This window comes from Oncorhynchus tshawytscha, linkage group LG05, assembly GCF_018296145.1.
Source record: "Oncorhynchus tshawytscha isolate Ot180627B linkage group LG05, Otsh_v2.0, whole genome shotgun sequence".
In the NCBI taxonomy this organism is placed as follows: domain Eukaryota; kingdom Metazoa; phylum Chordata; class Actinopteri; order Salmoniformes; family Salmonidae; genus Oncorhynchus; species Oncorhynchus tshawytscha.
The window spans coordinates 40196823-40223220 of record NC_056433.1 but is presented as its reverse complement, the minus strand read 5'-3'; the positions used below and the strand labels follow the sequence as shown (position 1 = coordinate 40223220).

The window sequence follows — 26398 nt, the reverse complement described above, 5'->3', positions numbered from 1 at the left end:
ACAAAGCTCTAGGTAGAGTCTTGGTGGTTCCAATGATGGAGGTCACTGTGTTCTTGGGGACCTTCAATGCTGCAGAATGTTTTTTGTACAAGAGTTACTTGTCTAACAGAACAGAGGGTGTTCTTTAATGGAAGCCTATCAAATATAATCTAGTTAGAATCAGGAATTCCCCAGGGTAGCTGTTTAGGCCCCTTGCTTTTTTCAATTTTTACTAACGACATGCCACTGACTTTCAGTAAATCCAGAATTTCTATGTACACTATACACAACAGCTGACTGAAATGACTGCAACACTCAACAAAGAGCTGCAGTTCGTTTCAGACTGGGTGGCAAGGAATAAGTTAGCCGTATATATTTCTAAAACTAAAAGCATTGTATTTTGAACAAAACACTAAACCATAAACCTCAACTAAATCTAATAAATTATGTGGAAATTGAGCAAGTTGAGATGACTAAACTGCTTGGAGTAACACTAGAGATTTCGGTTTGAGAAGGCCTTTATAAAAAAAAATCTACACCTTTTTGGAGTTAGAACTCGCCGAGTCAGGAGTGTCTGTCTGCGTGCAAGACCTGCTATGCAAGCGCAGGTGCGCACTATTGAAGGCTAAGAGCAGAGAAGCATTAGCAGATTGGAAAACCTGATGCGCCAAGGGAAAACTTACGTTCTACACAATGTCTACTGGTCGTTGCACACCTGTGCTGAAATACATAATGCTGGTTTTTAGAGGTATCTGTTCTGTGCCTGCTCTTTACTCAATGCCATCCTGGATTAAATACGCTGAATGATAAATGGGTGAGTGAATTATCTTCACCTTATGCCCTACAATTTGAAAACACTCCGAGACAATCATGTCAAAACCACCAGGAACTTTGTCTCTCTCTGCAATTGCATTTGTACCACTCTCCAACACCACTGGACCTACACTTGATGGCATAATTCCTGCTGGCTCCGCCAAGTCCTCATACATTGGGCAACTGAGATATATTGTTATGCTTTAATTGTTGATCTCTAGCAATGTGCAACCAAACACTGGGCCGGTAGATACCATGCAATCTCTACCGACTCCCTATGACTTTAAAAACAGAGCAGTTTTGGCCTCTTGTATGTTAATGTCAGAAGTCTATTTCCAAAAATAGACATGATTAGAATATGGGCCAAAACGACAAATGCAGACATAATGGTTTTATCAGAAATTTGGCTAAAGAAATCTGTGTCAAATAACTCGATTTCTATTGATGGGTACACGTTTTGTTGGGCTGATCGGATGAGTAAAGGAAGAGGGGTTGCAATGTATGTTAAATTCGAGTTTAACACCTCTGAAATTCTCTCGATTACCAAAGCCAAACATTTTTAATTGCTTGCTTGGTTAAAGTGAACGTATATAAGGACACCCACATCACTGTAGTCGGCTGCTACAGACCGCCCTCGGCATCGGGAGACACCCTAAACTCTCTTTCTGATGATGTCCTGCACAAGTTAAATGACTCTGAATTCATTCTTTTAGGAGATCTGAACTGGGACATGCTTACATCTGTATTGGACTCTTTTAAAGAACTGTGTGACTCTCTGAATCTCGATCAATTAATTAATGTGCCGACAAGACCGAATCCCAGAGCACCAAATAAATCAACTCCATTGGACATTATTCTAACGAATACCCCTCACAAATACACATTGACTGGGATATTCTGTAATGATGCCAGTGATCACTGTGCAATTGCTTGTGTTAGAAATACAAAAATAACCAAAGCCAAACCCTGTTATATTTTAGACAGTTTGATGAGCAAGCATTCTTACATGATATGTACCATAATATTGACAGAGTAAGCCTGATTCCTGATGTTGACACTGCCTAAGACTATTTTTATATTAAAATTGTGTCCATTTGTCATAAGCATGCCCCTGTGAAGAAATATGTATCAGTGGAAGGGACAATCCATGGTTTTCAAATCACTTGGCAGAATTAATTAGAAAGAGAAATATATCTTGGGATCAAGCTAGACATACAAATGCTACTGCTGACTGGGCCTCCTTCAGAGCGCTAAGAAACAAATGTACAGGTTTGCTCAGGAAGTCCAAATCAGATTACTATTTTAAATGCAGTCACAGAGAACCTAAATAACCCTGCCAAGTTCTGGAAGCTAATCAAATCAGTGTCAGGTTCTAATGTATCCTCTGGCCTTCCTGACCATTTAATGATGGATTCTAATGAAGTGAACGATAAAGCTGATATTGTAGGGATTTTTAACAAGCACTTCATATCTGCTAGTTCAGTTTTTAATAATGGTGGGGCCCAGGCCTCTAATGTAAGCAATGTTACAGTCAACTATGATATAGGCCCTCATGTGAACCATTTTAACTTTGAGCCTGTTTCTTATACAGATGTAGACACTAAAAAGTCTGCAGGTCCAGACAACCTGGACCCCTACCTCTTAAAGATAGCAGCTGGTATTATTACTGAACCTGTAGCTCATATTTTCAACTTGAGTCTCTTGACCAATTCCATACCCAGCATTTGGGAATCAGCTTATGTCCTCCCACTGCTAAAGGGTGGAGATCCCTCAGATGCTAATAACTATCGTCTTTCTCCAAACTCCCTATCCTTGCCAAAGTCTATGAATCCCTAGTTAACTCATAGTTAAAAAACTTCTCAATTGAAAATAACATACTGAACGGGGTTCAGTCTGGCTTTAGATCGGGACACAGCACCACAACTGCAGCTATGGCAGTGGCAAACGACATCATTAACCTCTTGAGTGTAGGGGGCAGTATTTTGATGTTTGGATGAAAAATGTACCCAAATGAAACTGCCAATTTCTCAGGCCCAGAATCTAGAATATGCATATAATTGTCAGATTATGATAGAAAACACTCTACAGTTTCAAAAACTGTCAAAATATTGTCTGTGAGTATAATAGAACTGATATTGCAGGCGAAAACCTGAGGGAAATCCAACCCAGAAGTGCTGTTTTTCCTGAAAGCTCTCTGTTCCACTGCATGCCTTTCCTCCATTTAAAGGGATATCAACCAGATTCCTTTTCCTATTGCTTCCACATGGTGTGAACAGTCTTTAGACATAGTTTCAGGCTTTTATTTTGAAAAATTAGTGAGAAAGATCACATCGCGTCATTGGATGGCTGGGTGCCAGCAGCGTTTTGCATGCGCCAATAAAGTAGAGCAGACATTTTCTCTCTCTCTCCTATTGAAAAAGCTACAGTCCGGTTGAAATGTTATTGATTATATATTGTAAAAACAACCTGAGGATTGATTATAAAAAATGTTTGACATGTTTCTACAAACTATACGGATACTATTTGGAATTTGTCTGCCCTGTCGTGACCGCTCGAGCCTGTGTATTTCTGAACATAAAGCGCCAACCAAATGGAGGTATTTTGGATATAAAATAAATCTTTATGGAACAAAAGGAACATTTATTGTGTAACTGGGAGTCTCGTGAGTGCAAACATCTGAAGATCATCAAAGGTAAGCGATTCAATTTATTGCTTTTCTGACTTTCGTGACCAATCTACTTTGCTGCTAGCTGTTTGTAATGTTTTGTCTGCTGAGAGAGATGTCCTTACATAAACACTTGGTATGCTTTCGCCGAAAAGCTTCTTTGAAATCTAACACGCCAGGTGGATTAACAACAAGCTAAGCTGTGTTTTGCTATATTGCACTTGTGTGATTTCATGAAAATTCTATATTTTTAGTAATTTAATTTGAATTTGGCGCCCTGAAATTCAGCGGATGTTGACAAAAATGTTCCCACTAACGGGATGGGTGCATCAAGAAGTTAATGCACTTGATTAACAGCAACACTGTGCTGCTCTGTTTGTGGATTTAACAAAGGCTTTTGATTCAGTTGACCATGAATTATTGCTAGCTAGACTCAGAAACATTGGTCTCAGTGAAGGGGCAGTAAATTGGTTTAGGAATTATCTTGGTGAAGGAACACTATGTATATACTAGCTTTCTTGAGATTAATAATAGCAATTATTAGCAAATGGAAGACATACAAGACCACTAATCTCCCTCGATCTGGGGCTCCACGTAAGATCTCACCCCGTGCGGTCAAAATGATCACAAGAACGGTGAGCAAAAATCCCAGAACCACATGGGAGGACCTAGTGAATGACCTGCAGAGAGCTGGGACCACAGTAACAAAGCCTACCATCAGTAACACACTACGCCGCCATCCTCCAGTGCCAGACGTGTCCCCCTGCTTAAGCCAGTACATGTCCAGGCCCGTCTGAAGTTTGCTAGAGAGCATTTGGATGATCCAGAAGAAGATTGGGAGAATGTCATATGGTCAGATGAAACCAAAATATAACTTTTTGGTAAAAACTGTGAAGCATGGGGGTGGAAACATCATGCTTTGGGGCTGTTTTTCTGCAAAGGGACCAGGACGACTGATCCGTGTAAAGGAAAGAATGAATGGGGCCATGTATCGTGAGATTTTGAGTGAAAACCTCCTTCCATCAGCAAGGGCATTGAAGATGAAACGTGGCTGGGTCTTTCAGCATGACAATGATCCCAAACACACCGCCCGGGCAACGAAGGAGTGGCTTCGTAAGAAGCATTTCAAGGTCCTGGAGTGGCCTAGCCAGTGTCCAGATCTCAATCCCATAGAAAATCTTTGGAGGGAGTTGAAAGTCCGTGTTGCCCAGGCAACAGCCCCAAAAACATCACTGCTCTAGAGGAGTTCTGCACGGAGGAATGGGCCAAAATACCAGCAACAGTGTGTGAAAACCTTGTGAAGACTTACAGAAAACGTTTGACCTCTGTCATTGCCAACAAAGGGTATATAACAAAGTATTGAGATAAACTTTTGTTATTGACCAAATACTTACTTTCCACCATAATTTGCAAATAAATTCATTAAAAATCCTACAATGTGATTTTCTGGATTTTTTTTTCTCATTTTGTCTGTCATAGTTGAAGTGTTCCTGATGAAAATTACAGGCCTCTCTCATATTTTTAAGTGGGAGAACTTGCACAATTGGTGGCTGACTAAATACTTTTTTGCCCCACTGTATGTGGTGGTGGTGGAGTAGGGGCCTGAGGGCATACAGTGTGTTGTGAAATCTGTGAATGTATTGTAATGTTTTAAAATTGTATAAACTGCCTTACATTTCGCTGGACCCCAACAACAGTAGCTGCTGCTTTGATCCATAATAAATACAAAAATACAAATAGGGTAACCTGTCATCAGCATCTGGCTCTGAGGAGCAATCTGCAGAGACAATATCCTGTCTCTGTCATTCAGTTAAGCCCGGTACTCAATTGAACTCATGTGGCCTTCCCTCCTTTTGTGCTGTGTGCACCTTCACCTTCCCATTTATACCAGAGATCTATACTGAACAAAAAATATAAAATGCAACATAGTAAAATTGTTCACAGTTCACATAAGGAAATCATTAAAATGAAATAAATTCATTAGGCCCTAATCTATGGATTTCACATGGCTGGGCAGGGGTGCAGCCATAGGTGGGCCTCGGGGGGCATAGGCCCACCCACTAGAGAGCCAGGCACACCCACTGGGGAGCCAGGCCCAGCCAATCAGAATGATTGGCGTTATCACAAGCATAAATACTCCTCAGTTTTGGCAATTATATGGGTGGCTGGTCTCAGACAATCCCACAGGTGAAGAAGCCAGATGTGGAGGTCCTGGGCTGGCATGGTTACACGGGGTCTGCGGTTGTGAGGCCGGTTGGACATACTGCAAAATTCTCTAAAACTTATGGTAGAGATTAACATTAAATTCTATGGCAACATCTATGGTGGACATTCCTGCAGTCAGCATGTCAATTGCATGCTCCCTCAACCTGAGACGTCTGTGTCGTTGTGTGACAAAACTGCACATTTTAGTGTGGCTTTAATGTCACCAGGTGCAAAAAAATTTAAAAAACTGTTTTTTGCTTTGTCATTATGGGGTATTGTATGTAGATTGATGAAGACATGTTTTTATTTAATCCATTTTAGAATAAGGCTGAAACGTAAACAAAATATGGAAAAAGGCAATGGGGTGTGAATACTATCCAAATGTCTACTTTCTCAAAACATAAGATTAATCTGTAAAACAAATAGACACTATTTGGTTACAACACTGAAAGATGTTGGTGAAAAAACTTTAGGAGTCTACAAGAGATCACACTGGGCTACGCAATGCAAAGTTGACATGTTTGTTGACATTATACAATGCATTCTGGGTGTCGAGTAAACGTCTGTCCGACCAAAGATGCTATAACAAAATGAGGTGAAGGGTTGTTTCACTTATCTTTGAGTAAATTTGCATAAGCAAATTAAGGAAATTATGGTAGACCACACCCCCTTCAACATGCAGTTTGTGCGTACGCTGCAGAGACCAATGTAGAATGATCACATCGTGTGTTGGTACGTGTCAAAGGGTTACATTTGTAAAAAAAAAAATAATAATAATTAAAACGACAGACTTGAAAGCCAGATCAGTGAGTAGTGCAAAAAAGCAGGTTAAACTATTTTGATATAATAATGCAATTATTAGTGGGTGTTATGGTTGTGGAAGGCTTATATTTAGCCTAAGTATTCATTAGACTATTGCTGACAGTTTGAAATGCAGTGTATTTGACCTTTAATTGTACAACAAATCTTATTTAAAGATATGGCTTAAAAATCGAGATATATATCTTGAATTGCCCATAAGTTAGAAAAAAAAAAATTGATATGATTTTTAGACCATATCGCCCAGCCTCAGTTTGTATTTGTTTGATCCCATTCCATTTGTTCCCGTTACAGCCGTCCTCCCCTCAGCAGCCTCCTGTGGTGTGGGTCTGTGTAAATGTAACAGAAAAAGACTTTCAGAAGTTTTTTGTTTTCACCTGCTGGTATAAAACCTCACAAACAAATTCTTGTGTAACTGACACATATAATTCCTTGTCAACTCAATATCCATCAGAGAAAACAAGGAATGTGGTAACCCTTGATGGCAATGTTTAGTAATCAGGGATCCACAAAACAAACAAGTAGCCTGAACTCAATTGATCTCTGTTCACCTCACTGCTGCAGTGAGCCCACGGTGTTAGCGATTAGCACTCTCTCCATTGACTGGCATTGACTTAGATAGCGTCACATGCTAACTCTCCTCCAGACGCCAGCAGCAGTAGGCTTAGCGCTGTGGTACTTTGGGATTGTAGAGTGGATGATAGCCCACAGTAACAGCCAGTCACATTCCACAGGTCACATGGGGCCTCACGGGCAAAACATCACATTCACCACCTACACTATGTAGTTGAATCCAATTCACATATAATTATAAATACATCCCAAGATATATGCCCATTTGGTTGAGAGAGAGGAAGGGGATAATTACAAGTGAGCCGATAGGTTCACTTGTAGCTTGTTCTCTCACTCCTTCTCACCCTCCATCCTTCTTACCCAGTTTAAAGAAAAAAATGTAAACACATGAAAAAAGGGTGCTTATGAAAATGCTAATCTGCTCCTTGACTCCTTCCTCTGTGGCTGTAATTGAATACAAGCACCTGAATCATGACGCAGGGGACTCAACTGCCCCGGCATGATTAACACACCTGTCACCTCCCACCCCTCTGCCCATACATCAATCAACACACTTCTGTCAAGACTCCTACCGAAGGTGGCTCCCCTTCCTGTTCAGGTGGCGGTCGTCGTCACCGGCCTACTAGCTGCCACTAATCCCTTTTTTCCCCTTTTATGTTTATTGGTTTCACCTGTGTTTAGTTTAGGCTGATTGGTTGGGCTTTATTTACCAGCCGGCCCACCTGCTGGTTGTGCGGGATTATTTCGATGTACATGTGTACACGTCGGTCTGTCACAGTTGTCCGTGTGTTTTTTTTTTTGCTGGACTGTAAGTCCCCCGTGTTTGTGGCATTTGTTTTGGTTGGCGTCTGTTCACCGTTGTGGTGCATTAAAAGTTAGCGCTACCCTGAACTCTGCTTCCCTCGCCTTACTTCTTCCCCACTACACCCCAGGTGTTACAACTTCGCCATGGTATCAGGGCATTCCCCCTCAATGCCACTCCCATCAGAGAGAGAAAGTGAGAGGGGGGATCAAAAGAGCGAACAGCAGGTGATCCATTTTTTTTATTTTACCTTTATTTAACTAGGCAAGTCCGTTAAGAACAAATTCTTATTTTTACAAATGACGGCCTACCCTGGTCAAACCCTCCTAACCCAGACGATGTTGGTCCATCATGCACAGAGAGAAAGAAAAACCAATTTGTTACCCGTCGGCTGTCAAGTCTTTGCATATTCAAATCTATTAGAGGAGATTCAGCATATTCAAATCTATTAGCCTACATATAAAGAAAAATGAATGAAACGCACACAAGCCTGGAGTGCTGCTGAAAGGTATTGCTATGAATCACTTTGATGCATGAGTGGTGCCGGCTTGGGCCTGATTTATTCATATAAAGTCTCACACACAGAGACCAGACTACGTGGCAACCCAGGACACAGTATCCAGTGGACGCTGAGGGGGCTCTAGCTGCTGCATGGTGCTGTGTGAGGTATCGGACTACGTTTACCATCCAAACAAACACACAACACCACACAGGAGGGGCCACACACACACACACAGAGTCCCTCCCAACCTTACCTGACCCCATTGTGTCACAGCATTTGGGTCCGTGGCTGGAGTGAGAGAGACAGAGAGAAAGGAGCAGGCCAACCATGCGACAGGCAGGCAGCTCTGGTTGCAGGGCTGAAAATGTATTACTAATTGAATGACTGACTGCAGTCCTCAGGGTCTCCCTGACCTCTTTATATTAACGGCGGCAGGGTGAAACAAGCTAGGCTACTAGTAGTTACTGTGTATAAGTAACCGGTTAGGCTAGTTACCCTAATACTATACAAGAGCTACTACTCTAAAGGCTTCCCTCCCCCTATAGGACATTGAACTGCATACATGGCTACTAGAGGCGGTGTGACTTCAAGACAACAAGTTAGGCTACTTACTAATCTGAGACTTTCCTGCACCATGCCAGTCATTATTGCTGAAGGAGAAAGAGCTATCATATCCGCCTGGAACACCTGCTGTTTACAAGAGAGAGTGCAAGAGAGAGAGAGAGCGTGAAAAAGAGAGAGCACGTGAAAATCAGAGAGAGAGAGCCCGAAAGAGAGAGAGCGCAAAAGAAAGAAAGCACTTGACAGAGCGCAAAAGAAAGAGCGTGAAAGAAAGCAAGAGAAATATACTGTGAGCACCTGCTGTCTACACTATAGAAAGAGGAAGAAATACAGACAGAGGGAGGGAGGATTAGAGCAGTGAGAAATATGGTTAAAAGGGGTTGGAAAAGCAAAGGAAGGACAGACGATTAGAGCAGTGAGAAATACAGGTTAAAAGGGATTGGAAAACTGAAGGAAGGAGTGAGAGAGGGCAGGGTTAGGTTGTCATCCAGACTCTCTCTGGCTGTGGTGATCGGTGGGCACTTCGAGTGGGAGAAAGATAAAGAGAGAGACAGAGGACAGGTAGGGTGGTGATACACAAGGGGCACCAGTCAGTCAGTGAGACCGGATCAGGCCCCATCCCTGGGTCTCTGGTAGGACAGAGGCAGCATTATGGAGCACTGAGCCCAGCAGGACAGGCAGATTGACTTTGTACAGAAAGTTAATAATATTATCACATATGACCACCAAGCACTAACCTCAATTTCAACTTAGTATACGACTTCAACTCTGACTCAGCTGTTCCCCTGTTCATTCCTTTGTTCCATGGGACGCCTCAGGCATCGACGCGGCAGATGAGCTGGAGTCATGGTGAAATTGAGGCGAAGACAAAACCAAAACCGACCCTCCTTTCTATTGGCAAATGTCCAGTCACCCAAGAATAAGATGGATGAGCCTCCTCTTTGTTTGAGTCTCCCATCAGAGACTTGAAAAGAAACAATATTATAGGTCTTACTGAGACGTGGCTGGATGATGACGCTACACGCACGTAGTGCTTATTGGATTCGCCATGCAGCGGCATGATCGGATGGCGGCTTCGGGCAAGTCTAAAGGAGGAGAGGTGTGGTTTTTCATAAAAAACAACTGGTGTGCTGCTTCCAATGTGAAGGAAATCTCGAGTTTTTACTCACCAGATACAGAATACCTCATGTAAAGCTGCAGACCCTTTTTTCTACCAAGAGAGTTCTCATCCATAATTATCACAGCTGTCTACATCCCTCCACAAGCCAACGCCACTCTGGCACTCAATAACCTCTCTGGGGCCATAAACAAACAAGAAACTTCTCACCCAGAGCAACCGTTTCTGGTGGGCGGAGACTAAACGCAGAGAGACTTAAAACCGTCCTCTCTCACTTCTACCAACACGCCTCCTGCACCACTAGCAAATGCTAAATCTCTAGACCACTTTTATTCTACCCACAGAAAGCATACAAGCCCCTCCCTCATCCTCTCTTTGACAAATCTGACCACAACTCCATTCTCCTGCTTTCAAACAAAATCTCAAAACAGGAAGTACCAGTGATTTATTACGACCACCACTACGGAAGTGGTCGGATGAAGCAGTCGAGTGGCTACAAGACTGTTTTGCTAGTCATCCCCACAGTGACTATATGAATGTATCCAAACCAAAAACAATGGATTACAGGCAATATTCATATGCTTATGCGACTCGAAATATGCTTTGAGACTCAAAATTGAGCTCAGGTGCATCCTGTTTCCATTGATCATCCTTGAGATGTTTGTACAACTTGAGTGGAGTCCACCTGTGGTAAATTCAATTGATTGGTCCCACAGTTGACAGTGCATGTCACAACAGAAGCAAAGCCAGGAGGTCGAAGGAATTGTCCGTAGAGCTCCGAGACAGGATTGTGTTGAGGCACAGATCTGGGGAAAGGTACCAAAAAATGTTTGCTGCATTGAAGGTCCCCAAGAACAGTGGCGGTGACCAAGAACCCAATGGTCAATCTGACAGAGCTCTAGAGTTCCTCTGTGGAGATTGAAGATCAATCCAGAAGGACAACCATCTCTGCAGCACTCCACCAATCAGGGCTTCATGGTAGAGTGGCCAGACAGAAGCCACTCCTCAGTAAAAAGGCACATTACAGCCAGCTTGAAGTTTGTCAAAAGGCACCTAAAGTCTCTCAGACCATGAGAAACAAGATTCTCTGGTCTGATGAAACCAAGATTGAACTCTTTGGCCTAAATGCCAACCATCACATCTGGAGGAAACCTGGCACCATCACTAAGGGGAAACATTTTCCATGTTATAGCCTATTGAGACTATATGGCTATTAAGGCCTGGGGAAAGTTATTTAAACAAAACCATAGGACCATGCACACTTTAGGCTACTTTGGTGAATTTGTGAGGCATGCAAGACAAGACATTGCGAGATGCAGATTACCAAGACATATGTGCACTATTCTGCCTACCCTCCTCGCGCTCCCTTGTGCTGGCCTGCCTGCTCCTTCTCTTCGCTAATGATGTAGGTATGTATTCAGTCTTCAGTCTGTTGCCTGTAGAATATCCTAGTTAATTCATGGAACCGATGTTGCCGGGATACAGAGGTATCTTCAGGCCAGTCTTGCGAGCATGGGGTACTATTTGTTGCTGAGTGGGTGGGAGTGTTTTTGTCTAATAATATTAAATTACAGTAGGCTACAGGTACCCTGTATCTATTACCCTTTTCAGATATACTGGAATCTGGCCCCTTGAAAGCTCCTCGGCTATGGCATGTTTGTTTGTCTGTTAGGGTAGGCTACACTATGGAAAAAGCTGACAGGTTTTGACCTTCTCTGGAGATAGGAGTGGCATTTTACTTGTCTGTAAAGTAATGCTGCTTCTGAAGCGGATTAACTTCCATCACTAGGAGACCAGAACACTCAATCAAATAATCTTGAGCTGCTGCTTGAAGCCTGCATGCGCGCAGACCACTGTCCTCTAAAAAAGTTGCCTTGTCACGTCTACTCAAGGTGGGTGGAATCAGGCGCAGAGAGCAGATAGCGATATGAAAGTTTATTCTCCGGTGAACAACACGGTCAACCCAAATACACACAGGGTGAACAATCCAACACAGGATAAAAGACGAACCGGAGAAAAATAAGAACACAAGACACACCGACAGACATAGATGACAAAATAAACAATCCCGCACAAAACAAGGGCGGGACAACCTACTATATATACACAGACACTAATTAACTAAACAACACACAGGTGAAACCAATCAGACAAAACCAACAGATACACGAAAAGGGATCGGTAGTGGCTAGTAGGACGGTGACGACGACCGCCGAGCACCGCCCGAACGTGCAGGAGAGCCAACCTCGGCGGAAGTCGTGACATGCCTACTTTAAATGTTTTTAAATACAGTGACTTACCAAGACATTTATTAGAAAGAAAGCACATCTAGCTATCCTACCATAAAAAAACAACACAGCATCACATCCATCAGCAATGTTTATTGGAAACAATAGAAAATAATATACCGGAGCAGAATACTACTGTCTGAAAAGATACAGACTGATGCGGCACATTTTAAAATTGTCTGAAAAGTAATCAATTGTCGCTATTGACATGTTACTGTAGCTGCGTTCTATGTCTGTAAAGCTTTACGGACACAGCGGTCATACATGCGTAATAGGACCATTATTCTACATTGTGATTTTTTTATTGTTTTAATGGAAAACTGATGGCAGTTGAACGTTGTCACATTTTCAATCTCTCCTTGTCCCAGTCTGTAATCCCAACATGTTTCAAGCTGACCACCATTGTCCTTGTGCCCAAGAACTCAAAGGTAACCTGCCAAAATGACTATCACCCCATAGCACTCACATCTGTAATTATGTGTAATTAAGTGCTTTGAAAGGCTGGTAATGACACACATCAACACCATCTCATTTGGACAAAGGAAAAATAAGTATGTGGGAATGCTGTTCATAGACTACAGCTCAGTGTTCAACACAATAGTCCCCTCCAAGCTCATCACCAAGCCAGGGAACCAGGGACTGATCACCTCACTCTGCAATTGAATCCTGGACTTCCTGACGGGCTTGCCCCAGATGGTAAGGTTGGAAACAACACATCCGCCACGCTGACCCACAACACGGTGGCCCCTCAGGAGTGTGTGCTTAGTCCCCTCCTGTACTCCCTGTTCACCCATTTCTGCGTGGCCACGCATGCCTTAAACACCATCATCAAGTTTGCTGACAACAACAGTGGTAGACCTGATTAACGATGAGACAGGTCAGAGACTTAGCAGTGTGGTGCCATGACAACAACCTCTCCCTAAATGTTTGGAAGGCCAAGGTGCTGATCATGGAGTACAGGAGAAAGAGAGGTGAGCACGACCCCATCCACATCGACGGGGCTGTAGTGGAGTGGGTCGAGAGCGTCAAGTTCCTTGCCCTCCACAATGCTAAGGACTTAACATAGTCCACACAGACGTGAAGACGGCACGGAGGCGCCTCTTCCCCCATCATTTCATTGTAAGGTTGAATTTGGCGCACGTGACAAACTTTAATATGATTTGAATAGATTTGGCATGGGCTATCGGATCCTCCAAAATGTCTACATCTGCACCATTAAGAGCATCTTGACTGGCTGCATCAACGCTTGGTATGACAAATGCACCGCCCTCGACCGCAAAGCGCTACAGAGGGTGGTGTGGACAGCCTAGTTCATCACTGGGGCCGAGCTCTCTGCCATCCAGGACATTTACAGTGGGGAGTACAAGTATTTGATACACTGCCGATTTTGCAGGTTTTCCAGTAGGGAAACCTGCCAAATCGGCAGTGTATCAAATACTTGTTCTCCCCACTGTATATCGGGCAGGGTCAGAGCAGGGCCCGAAAAATTGACAAATACTCCAGTAACCCAAGCCATAGACTGTTACCTCTGCTACCGTCAGGCAAATGGTACCGGAGCATTGGCTCTCTGACCAAAAGGCTCCAGGACAGCTTCTACCGCCAAGCCAAAATACTGCTAAATAGTCAATTAATGCTTACCCTAACTATCTGCACTAACCCTACACACACTCACTAGACTATACACTAATTGTACAAAACATTAGGAACAGCTCTTTCCATGACAGACTGACCGGGTGAATCCAGATGAAAGCTATGATCCCTTATTGATGTCAGTCTAGACCAGGCCTGGGCAATTATTTTCTATGGGAGGGCCACATTAGAATATATTTTTGCCATAGTGGGCCAGAATCATATTACAGGATTATACATCATGTGTATGACTGTGTTGACAGATATATCTACTGTAAATCACGTCCAGATATGCTACTTATTTAACTTTTTTTAACATGCACAGAAATAAACCACATCCATGTTCTCCTTTTGGTAGGTACTTTCATTATTAAACATGCAATGAACTACACGGAGGGAAAAGTACACTATGCATTCAACACCACAGACAGACTCTTGTTAACCTCTCTAGGGTATGCACCTGGCCAACATCCAGTAAGATTGCAGAGCGCCAAATTCAAATATAGAAATACTCATTATAAAAATTCAGAAAAGATACAACTATTCTATTATTCAGAAAAGATACAACTATTCCATTATTATTACAACTATTCTTCTTGTGAATCCAACCACGGTGTCAGATTTCAAAAATGCTTTACGGCGAAAGCATACCTTACGATTATTTGAGAACATAGCCCAGCAGACAAATTATTACAAACAGTAACCAGCCAAGTAGAAGAGTTACACAAGTCAGAAATAGAGAGAAAATTAAATCACTTACCTTTGATGATCTTCATATGGTTGCACTCAGAAGACATTCATTTATTCAATAAATGTTCCTTTTGTTCGATAAAGTCTTTTTTTATATCCAAAAACCTCAGTTTTGTTTGCCGTTTTCTTCAGTAATCCACAGGCTCAAACGAAGTCACAACAGGCAGACGAAAAATCAAAATTGTATCCGTAAAGTTCATAGAAACATGTCAAACAATGTTTATATTCAATCCTCAGGTTGTTTTTACCCTAAATAATCGATAATATTTCAACCGGACAATAACGTCTTCAATATAAAAGGTAAACAAGAAAGGCACTCTATAGGTGGCGCGCATGAAAAAGCTCTGACACGGCAGGGTCCACTCATTCAGACTGCTCTTACTCCCTCATTTTTCAGAATACAAGCCTGAAACAATTTCTAAAGACTGTTGACATCTAGTGGAAGACATAGGAAATGCAATTTGAGTCCTAAGTCAATGGATACTGTAATGGCATTGAATAGAAAACTACAACAACAAAAAATTCCACTACCTGAATGAATTTGTTTCAGGTTTTCGCCTGCCAAATCAGTTATGTTATACTCACAGACACTCTTAACAGTTTTGGAAACTTTAGAGTGTTTTCTATCCAAATCTACCAATTATATGCATATCCTATCTTCTGGGCCTGAGTAGAAGGCAGTTTAATTTGGGCACGCTTTTCATCCAAAATTCTAAATGCTGCCCTCTACTCTAGAAAAGTTAACAGGTATGCACAAAAACACAAGAAAGAGAGAGAGCTCAACTAACTCAATTACATTTAAACTACTCAATCAGTGTGAGAAGTCTCTGATGGGCATTGGTTCGAGCAGTGGCGGTATAGCTTAGGTATCATTTCTGACGTCTTTATGTGCAGGATTGCTGAGAGGTGAGAGTCAGTAAGAGATGATCTGTACCTTGACTTGATATATTTCGTCACTGAAAATGTCGGTTCACATACATAGGTTGACCCAAACAGTACAAACATCTTCTGAGCATGACTCCTAATCTTTGGACAGTTTTGTTCATCAAGAGATTAGAGGTCGACCGATTATGATTTTAACGCCGATACCGATTATTGGATGACCCAAAAAAAAATCTGATACCGATTAAATCGGACAATTTCTTTTGGATTTGTAATAATGACAATTACAACAATACTGAATGAACACTTATTTTAACTTAATATAATACATCAATAAAATCAATTTAGCCTCAAATAAATAATGAAACATGTTCAATTTGGTTTAAATAAAGCAAAAACAAAGTGTTGGAGAAGAAAGTAAAAGTGCAATATGTGCCATGTTAGAAAGCTTACGTTTAAGTTCCTTGCTCAGAACATATGAAAGCTGGTGGTTCCTTTTAACATGAGTCTTCAATATTCCCAGGTAAGAAGTTTTAGGTTTTAGTTATTATAGGACTATTTCCCTCTATACCATTTGTATTTCATTAACCTTTGACTATTGGATGTTCTTATAGGCACTTTAGTATTGCCAGTGTAACAGTATAGCTTCCGTCCCTCTCCTCGCCCCTACCTGGGCTTGAACCAGGAACACATCGACAACAGCCATCCTCGAAGCAGCGTTACCCCATGCAGAGCAAGGGGAATAACCACTCCAACTCTCAGAGCGTGTGATGTTTAAAACGCTATTAGCACCCACCCCGCTAACTAGCTAGCCATTTCACATTGGTTACACCAGCCTAATCTCGGGAGTTGATAGGCTTGAAGTCATAAACAGCTCAATGCTTGAAGCACAACGAAGAGCTGCTGGCAAAACGCACGAAAGTGCCGTTTGAATGAATGCTTACGAGCCTGCTGGTGCCTACCATCGCTCAGTCAGACTGCCCTATCAAATCATAGATGTAATTATAACACAAAGAAATACGAGCCTTAGGTCATTACTTTGGTCGAATCCGGAAACTATCATCTCAAAAACAAGACATTTATTCTTTCAGTGAAATACGGAACCGTTCCGTATTTTATCTAACGGGTGGCATCCATAAGTCTAAATATTCCTGTTACATTGCACAGCCTTCAATGTTATGTCATAAATTAGGCGGCCCAAACTGTTGCATATACCCTGACTCTGCGTGCAATAAACGCAAGAGAAGTGACACAATTTCACCTGGTTAATATTGCCTGCTAACCTGGATTTTCTTTAGCTAAATATGCAGGTTTAAAAATCTATACTTCTGTGTATTGATTTTAAGAAAGGCATTGATGTTTATGTTTAGGTACACATCGGAGCAAGGACAGTCTTTTTTCGTGAATACGCACCGCATCGATTTTATGCAACGCAGGACACGCTAGATAAACTAGTAATATCATCAACCATGTGTAGTTAACTAGTGATTAAGATTGATTGTTATATATAAGATAAATGTAATGCTAGCTAGCAACTTACCTTGGCTTACTGCATTCGCATAAAAGGCAGGCTCCTCGTGGAGTGCAATGAGAGGCAGGTGGTTAGAGCGTTGGACTAGTTAACTGTAAGGTTGCGAGATTGAATCCCCGAGCTGACAAGGTAAAAATCTGGCATTCTGCCCCTGAACAAGGCAGTTAACCCACCGTTCCTAGGCCGTCATTGAAAATAAAAACGTGTTCTTAACTGACTTGCCTAGTTAAATAAAGATTAAATAAAAGGTGTAAAAAAAAAAATTAAATACAGATTTCTGATTGTTATGAAAATTTGAAAATCGGCCCTAATTAATCGGCCACTCCGATTAATCGGTCGACCTCTACAAGAGATGCATAGAACCTAGTCAGTGACATTAGAGAACTATTCAAAACAATCACTGCATCAGACTGAAGATGGATAAGCTCAAGTTGCAGGTCAGTGGGAGTGTTATCCACATTGAAGGTGAAAGGAGAGGAAAACAACAACAGCATGTCATTTTCCAACACGTTGAAATCCTCAAAACGACGAGAATGGCCATGATGTCCACGGTGAAGGCAAAAATCAGCCAACCATTCTTTATCTTGCAGTTGAGAAAAATCCACATATTTTCCTTTCATTTATAAAAACTCAGCAATCTCTGACTTCAGGTCCCACACCCTTTTAAGCACCTTCCCCAGCACCTTCCCCAGACTTTACCACTTTAGTGACTGTATCCACAACATGGCTCATTTTCAGAACACATTTACAGAGCACCTCCTGATGAATAATGCAATGCCGGAAAATCATTTTCTGATCTTGGTTCAGCTCAGCTACTTGATCTTGTATCCTTTTCAAAAGGCCAATGTTTTTTCCTGTTAAGTTTGGGCACCCATCAGTGGTCACACTAAATAACTTTTCAAAACTCAGTCCCAGCTTTGCCAAACACTTATTAACCTCCTCCAATAAATATTTCCCTGTGGTTGTGCTGTTCATTGACTGCCCTGAAGCAAGCTTCTCTAATTTCAAAGTCTGGGGTTATGCCTCGTAAGAATATCAACAACTGCGCCGTGTCATGTGCATCACTGCTCTCATCCAGGGCCAAGGAGAAATAGGTGAAATCCCTTGTCTTTAAACTGTTGTTCCATATTCTCTGCGATGTCCTCAACACGTTGTGTCACTGTTCGCCTTGACAGGGAAACATTTTCAAACAGCTCTTTCTTGGTAGGGCAAAGTATTGCTGCAGATTCAAATAAACATTATTTCATGAATTCGCCCTCAGCGAATAGCTTGCTATGTTTAGAAATTTTGTGGGACAGTACATAGCTAGCTCTCGCTCTCTCGTTTGTTGAATGCAGTTTTGTGAAAAGTCCTTGCTGCTTTTGCAACTGAGAAATCAACTCTTCCGATGCACTTGTCCTCTGCTCAGAAGACCCATTCCTATATTTCTCTGCATGCTTCGTCTGGTGTCGGGACAAGTTGTAGACTTTCAAGACAGCGATGCTCTCTTTGCACACTAATTACACAGCTTTCCTTGATACCGCAAATAAATAGTTCAATGTCTACTCTTGCTGGAACACCCTACTTTCCTTTTCTTTGAAAAACACATTTTTGCACAATTTCTACCTAGCTACTATTTGTAACTGTGACATGTATGTAAACATGTCAGTCACTGTCCGTGCTCATGCTGTTATTAATATGGGCATTCAAAATAAAAATGTCCACATGCGGTGGGAGTTAAATCATTACACCAAGGCGAGTATTCACTGGGTTTTTCATTTGAATAACAAATACATTTTCCAAAACATTACTATCGTAAATTCTTTGTGATCCGAGCATGATTTTGTGGGCCGTATTGAAACAGGTTGCGGGCAGCATACGGCCCCCGGGCCGGCCTTTGCCCAGGCTTGGACTAGATGAAGGGGAGGAGACAAGTTAAAGAAGGATTTTTAAGCCTGGAGACAATTGAGACATGGATTGTGTATACAGTATGTGACATTCAGAGGGTGAATGGGCAACACAAAAGATTTAAGCGCCTTTAAAATGGGGTATGGTAGTAGGTGTCAGGCGGACCGGTAGGTGTGTGAAGAACTGCAACGCTGCTGGATTTTTCACGCTCAACAGTTTCCCGTGTGTATCAGGAATGGTCCACCAGCCAAAAGACAGCCAGCCAACTTGACACAACTGTAGTCAACATGTCAGCTCGGAGGCAGGTAGCCTAGTGGTTAGAGTGTTGTACTAGTAACCGAAAGGTTGCAAGATCGAATCCCCAAGCTAGCTGAGAAGGTAAAAATCTGTCATTCTGCCCCTGAACAAGGCAGTTAACCCGCTGTTTCTAGGCTGTCATTGAAAATAAGAATTTGTTCTTAACTGACTTGCCTAGTTCAATAAAGGTAAAATACAAATAAAAATGTGCCAGCATCCCCGTGGAACGCTTTCGACACCTTGTAGAGTCCATGCCCTGACGAATTGAGGCAGTTCTGAGGGCAAAAGTAGGGTGCAACTCAATATTAGGAAGGTGTTCCTAATGTTTTAGGAACACTCACAGACATTTCCAAACAAACATTATTTTACTCCGATTAATATCTATCCTGATGCCTAGTCACTTTACCCTGCCTTCGTGTACATATCTACCTCAAATACTGCATACCTCTTTACATTGATCTAGTGCCATTCTTGTGTATTTTTTTTCTTTCATTATTAATTTTTTTACCTTGCATCGTTGGGAAGAGCTCATAAGCAAGCATTTCACGGTAAATTTTATAGCAGTTGTATTTGGCGCATGTGACATAACATTTGATTGGTTTGAGAGGAGGAACAATGGCCCCAGTGTGTGTGCTGCCTCTGCCCTCCGCTGCATCCCAACAGCTGGGAGATACAGGAGCCATACAGACAGGCCTCCTAGCAGGTAAGGTACGCCAAGGTGATTCACACACATACAACCACTGGCCTCATTTTGCTCTCTTCTATTTCCACCCTCTCCTTTCTCTCTCACAGGCAGTGTGAGAAAAGAAAGCTACAGGCTGGCAACAGATCAAACCATGGCCATCCTGCTCATTAGGCAGGATTAGGCTGCCGCCCCTGGCAGATTGACAAGGGCAGCATTTCCTGAGCTAAACTGACCAAGACGCACCTCCAACACATAAAACCTGACATAATTCTGTTAAAAAATAATGACAATTTCTCTCAACCAGTGGCATATGGTCTTTTTAGGTGAGCGCTGGTGCTGCCCTCTGATAAACAGTGCCCACTTTGTAAAAAGCAGGGGAGATTAAAAAAGAAAAATGTTGCCTCTTCATGTTGCTGATTGGAGAGACATCGCTGCGGCTCTCCACCAACATTCCGTCAAAAAAAAAAAAAAAACATAATTCACGTAGCAGACAAAGAATATGGTAGAAAGAGTATGTGGTCTTTTCTTTAACCTACAGGCTGGAGATAAAAATGTATGACAATGTAATGAGATGGCCACTTAAAATCATGCAGGCTTCTCCGATCAAATAGCCTAACATAAATGGCACTCAAATAAAAAAATGTGCTGGCATGTTAACAAACAACATTTCCTAAAAACAGGACAGGTCAAAGTAAAATGGGACAATATAGAATAGACAATCACAAATGTTGTCCAGGAGTTTCACCCCATTGCCATACATTATCAGTGGTTTCAAATTTGTATCTGTAAATTTTTGACAAGCTGTGTAAACACATTGCAAATAGGATCACGATAACTCCTGATAAAGTTGTGTAGCTAATATTCAGTGCTTAAATAGCCAAATTGATTAGTCACAGGAATCAGGACTAACAAAGCCAGGACTAATAATGCAAATGGCCTGTTTTACAAATGGTGGGTTTTCCCAAATTTTCCATTGTGGCGACATAGTTTGCTACACCCCAGTATGCACGAGTCGACATCTTTTGGACGTCTTTATTTGGTCCTTTCCGGACTTATTTTTTTTTGTGTTTTACAAACGGTAGACCTACCACATTTATTGCAGGCAACAATCTAAGCTACACCTCAGTAAGCACGGACTAACGCCGATGCCTTTTGGATGTCTTTTTTTGGTGCGGTCCAGACCACCCTTGATTTCATAGTCCACAGACATTCATTTTTTGTCTGGACCAAATCTAAACCAATCATAGACGTCTAAGTTTGGTTCGGATATTGTCCGGTTTGGACCAGCCTTCATTTGGCCCAAAAATAGAAGTCTATAAATGGGGTCTTTCAACTTTCATTCAGAACTAAAAATGAACCTGATTTCAACATCCGGAAAAATATGGATTTTTCAACACCCGGAATAGATGCCTTTTCAACTTAGTAGAAAATATTTAAATGTACGGAAAATACGTCTTTTAACCTTTAAGTCAGAACCTAATTTCACCGTCTGGAAAATATGTATTATACATGTCTTTTCAACGTAAATTTTACTTACTGTGACTATTCTAGTTTTGCGGGGGCGGCATCTTTTGGTCTCACCTTGGGCGGCAGAATGGCAAGGACCGGTCCTGGATCAAAGCAACCAACACAAACAGAAGTGAGAAGAAAGTCTCACCTTAGAGACTGATGCCAAAGCAAGTGGACATCTCACAACAGAGAAATAAGAAATACACATTGGTGAGGATATTTCTGCAGCTATTACTTTAAATCACTAACTGGGCAAAACTGCAGACATGACAATTTTACTGACAACCATATGTAACATTATTTCCTCCAATGTAACAGTTGACATGCAGTTACACAGGCTAATGTACAACTTAAACAAATACAAGTACTGGGAACATAGGCATGGGAGATTGGGCAATAAGCCATATATGTCCATCTTCCCCCTCCTCTACTTTGGTTCTGTGATTCTCTCCACTGGGCCTGTTCCAGTTCGTAGCAAGTGTGTCAAGGGTTGATAACACAATCCCAGGAGATAAGGAAATCCCACTTGGACGATAAGTACACACTTCAAAGATAACAAGGACACACTTTTAAAGTGGCTTGGGACAGGGCCATGGGTGGACTCGAGCACCCAGAGGGCCTGTTGGCCAAGGTCCATGGTTTAGGTCCATCTCCTCAAACTAGTTGTGCAAGGGTGAAGTATAGTGTAGAGTTCGAGAGACAGAACATTTAAATGGGGTGATTTCAAGTTCATGTCTCCAGTCAGGGTGTCCGTTAGGAAAATGTGGCACCAGACAACATGACCAGGAAGATTTTAATTTTACCGGCCATTTGAGAAATTTACCAGACCCATATGCATTGGGTGCATAACCCATTAGGGCGTCCACCCACGGTGCTCAGAATGACAGAAATCACATGTAGATTATGGTAATGCATCTTAACAGAACATGAAACTCATGTAATTAAGTGGCCGATAAAAAACAATTTTCAAACATTGGTCAAACACCATTCTAAACAGAACACCGGGGAAAACACAGTTATAAACAGCACACCTGATAGCACTACCATATAAGACAGAGATAAAAATCGCTGTTAGAAACTTAGAAAGAGGGGGAATCTAAAGATGCAACAACTAGGATGGGTTGCTAATATGAAAACTAGGATTGTGCTTTTGCCTTCTGGACAAGAAAGTTGATATGAAAACCAATAGAACAGGAGATAAATGGCTAGTGATGGGTCCAATAGAGAAGTAAATGGAAATAAATTTGCCAAAATTATATAGGCAAATCACTCCTGTCAATAAAGGGGAAAAAAAAATCTCCATTCAAAATCCTTCAACAGAAAGCATGACTTAGCCTCAGAGGAATTGAGAATCATTAGCTTCTTTTAAAATTAGATGTGGATTATTTCAAAATCACAAGCTTGTAGGCCTATGCCAAGTTGGCAGCCGGCGTGGCAATAGGCCAAACTGATTATTGACTTGCTGCTGTCAGTGAAAAGCATCTAAAATATGTATGAAGATAATGTGTCTTGAGTAAAACAATTTAAGCTGAGAAAAGAAGAATGGGAGGGGTATGTTGCAAGGATTGGTGATTCTTGCACATTTATTTCATTGTGTACATTTTTGCAATTTGATAAAATAAATATATACATTCACCATGACATACACTAGCGGTCAAAAGATTTAGAACACCTACTCATTCAAGGGTTTGTATTTTTACTATTTTCTACATTGTAGAATAATAGTGAAGACATCAAAACTATGAAATAACACATGGAATCAGGTAGTAACCAAACAAAGTGTTAAACATATCAAAATATATTTTATATTTGAGAATCTTTAAATATCAAAACAAAAGGGTGGCTGACAGCTTTGGCAATCTCTCAACCAGCTTCACCTGGAATGCATTTCAATTAACAGGTGTTAACCTTCTTAAAAAGTTAATTTGTGGAATTTATTTACATCTTAACATGTTTGAGCCAATCAGTTGTGCTGTGACAAGGAAGGGGAGTATACAGAAGATAGCCCTATTTGGTAAAAGACCGAGTCCAAAAGATGGCAAGAACAGCTCAAATAAGCAAAGGGAAACGACAGTCCATTACTTTAAGACATGAAGGTCAGTCATTCCAGAACATTTCAAGAACTTTGAACGTTTCTTCAAGTGCAGTCGCAAAAAGCATCAAACACTATGATGAAACTGGCCTTCATGAGGACCACCACAGGAATGGAAGACCTAGAGTTACCTCTGCTGCAGAAGATAAGTTCATTAGTTACTAGCCTCAGAAATTGTAGCCCACATAAATGCTTCACAGAGTTCAAGTAACAGACACATCTCAACATCAACTGTTCAGAAGAGACTGCATGAATCAGGCCTTCATGGTCGAATTGCTGCAAAGACATCACTAATAAAGGACACCAATAATAAGAAGATACTTGCTTGGGCCAAGAAACACAAGCATTTGTATTTTGGTGTGGGAGTCCAAATTGGAGATTTTTGGTTCCAACCGCTGTGACTTTGTGAGACGCGGTGTGGGTGAACGGATGATCTCCGCATGTGTATTTCCCACCGTACAGCATGGAAGAGGAAGTGTTATGGTGTGGGGGTGCTTTGTTGGTGACACTGTCAGTGATTTATTTAGAATTCAAGGCATAATTAATCAGCATGGCTACCACAGAATTCTGCAGCGATACGCCATCCCATCTGGTTTGCGCTTAGTAGGACTATCATTTGTTTTTCAACCGGACAATTACCCAACACACCTCCAGGCTGTGTACGGGGTATTTTACCAAGAAGGAGAGTGATAGAGTGCTGCATCAGATGACCTGGCCTTCACAATCCCCCGACTTCAACCCAATTGAGATGGTTTGGGATGAGTTGGAACGCAGAGTGAAGGAAAAGCAGCCAACAAGTGCTCAGCATATGCGGGAACTCCTGCAAGACAAGCATCCCAGGTGATGCTGGTTGAGAGAACGCCAAGAGTGTTCAAAGCTGTCATCAAGGCAAAGGGTGGCTATTTGAAGAATCTCAAATATAAAATATATTTAGATTTGTTTTACACTTTTTTGGTTACAACATGATTTCATATGTGTTATTTCATAGTTTTGATGTCTTCACTATTATTCTACAATGTAGAAAATAGTAATAATTAAAAACCCTTGAATGAGTAGGTGTTCTAAAACTTTTGACCGGTAGTGTATGTAAATGTACCGTTAATCCCCGTAATTTAGCTACATTAATTTATGTTAATGCATGTATTAATTAGTCATTTACCATTCTCTTTATCAGAGTGGAAACATTGTTTGCAGAGTTCACCACCTACTACACTTGTCAGAAACAAGTTTTGGTTTATTTAATACCTGTCATTTACAAGATTTGAAAATGTTTTCATTGTCTTTTGTTGGAGTGCTTCGTGAGCATGTCTGGTTTCTCTGTCCTGATAATGTTGAGGGAGTGTACCTAGGAAAGTTACTTTTTTTACCCTTTTCTTTTAACACCCATTGAGAATTGTAATATATTAAAACTATAGTTCCTCACAATAAGTTACTTAAAATCTTTCCAACAATCTCCCCCTCGATAATCACCAATCCTCGGTGTGACAGTGACAGTATAGGCCTACTGCTACATTGGGCTTTATACTATGAGTTCCATGCACTCATTTCTTTAGCCGCCAATGGATCACAATGCATCAATATGGCAGAGGCTGGTGATATTGCATTAGTTTACTTTTGAACTTTTTATAATTTTAATTCAAATGTTTATGATTAACCATGTTTATGATTAACCACGTGACAACGATTGAGAAATTAAAATATTATTATTATTATTAAAAATGAAACTGTTCCATGAAAATTCACATGAAAATCATAACTGGCACACATGTCCGGAATAAATGGTAGGAGAAATTGTAAGCTTTCCCAAACTTGATACACATGCGCCGCCTATTAAGTCTTTATAAAATAATTACCTCCAAATTTCCATGGGCGGATTTTGCCTGCAGGCTACTTTGAAGCAAGGAAAGCACACCTCATAACATGAAATAAAACATTCAGGTTTCAAAGTAGCTTATATGCTTTCAAAATGCATAAAGCCTCCAGCTCACATTATAAAGTGGTGGGTAACATGCCGATAGTCTGTTACCTGCACTTAAATGGTGAACGAGAGGGATGCTTCAATTAACAATTAAGCAATTTTTTAAATCGAGCACCAAACTGTTTTTAACATGTGATTGCATTTAAAAAAATGTTGAGCAATGAATGGGTTTATAAAAGCAAATGTTATACTCCAGCGTCAAACAGCTGAGGAGTTTCAGGAGGAATACCTGCTCAAAATAGGCTCCGTATGCTGTACGGGGTGTGATAGCCGTGTTGGGTGGCCTAAATAAAATACCTAAATAAAACAAAAGATGGCTAACGAAAATGCACACAGGCCAATTTAATTCCACTAAATTATGAGCACATCAACAGGGCTGGAGTGGAGTGGGTCGAGAATTCAAGTTCCTTGTGTCCAAATGACTTAGAACTTAAAATGATCAACACAACACACACAGGGAGGTTGAAAAGGTTAAGCAACCCTGAAAAAGTTCTAGCTGCACCATTGAAAGCATCTTGACTGGCTGCATCACTATGGAACCCTGTTTGGGTCTTTGTATCTAAAAAAAAAGACACAGGTCAAATAACACTATTTGACACGTTAAATAAGCTTTTAATCTGACACATCAAATAACACAGTTTAATTGTCGAATGTTGTGTTGGACCGCAACTTCTGGTACTTCTGGTAGGTAGCCACTTGTTGTTAGCCAATTGAAATTGAACTTCAGTTCATGAAAAGAAATAGCTAGCCAGTTACTAAACCCTGTTTCCCAAAGCTAACGTTATAAGCAGCCAGCTAGCTTCATGATGCTCGACCGGACCGGGTTATGTGTTA

General features: G+C 41.3%; 1 protein-coding gene across 1 annotated transcript in view; it reads right to left on the bottom strand.

Moving 5' to 3' along the window:
* The window catches only part of LOC112232986 (wiskott-Aldrich syndrome protein family member 1-like), a 155153-nt gene that overhangs the window by 117968 nt on the left and 10787 nt on the right, over positions 1–26398 (bottom strand). Inside the window, 1 exon segment of the mRNA XM_024400327.2 lies at positions 21523–21595. The gene's annotated coding sequence lies outside the window, so the exon portion shown is untranslated.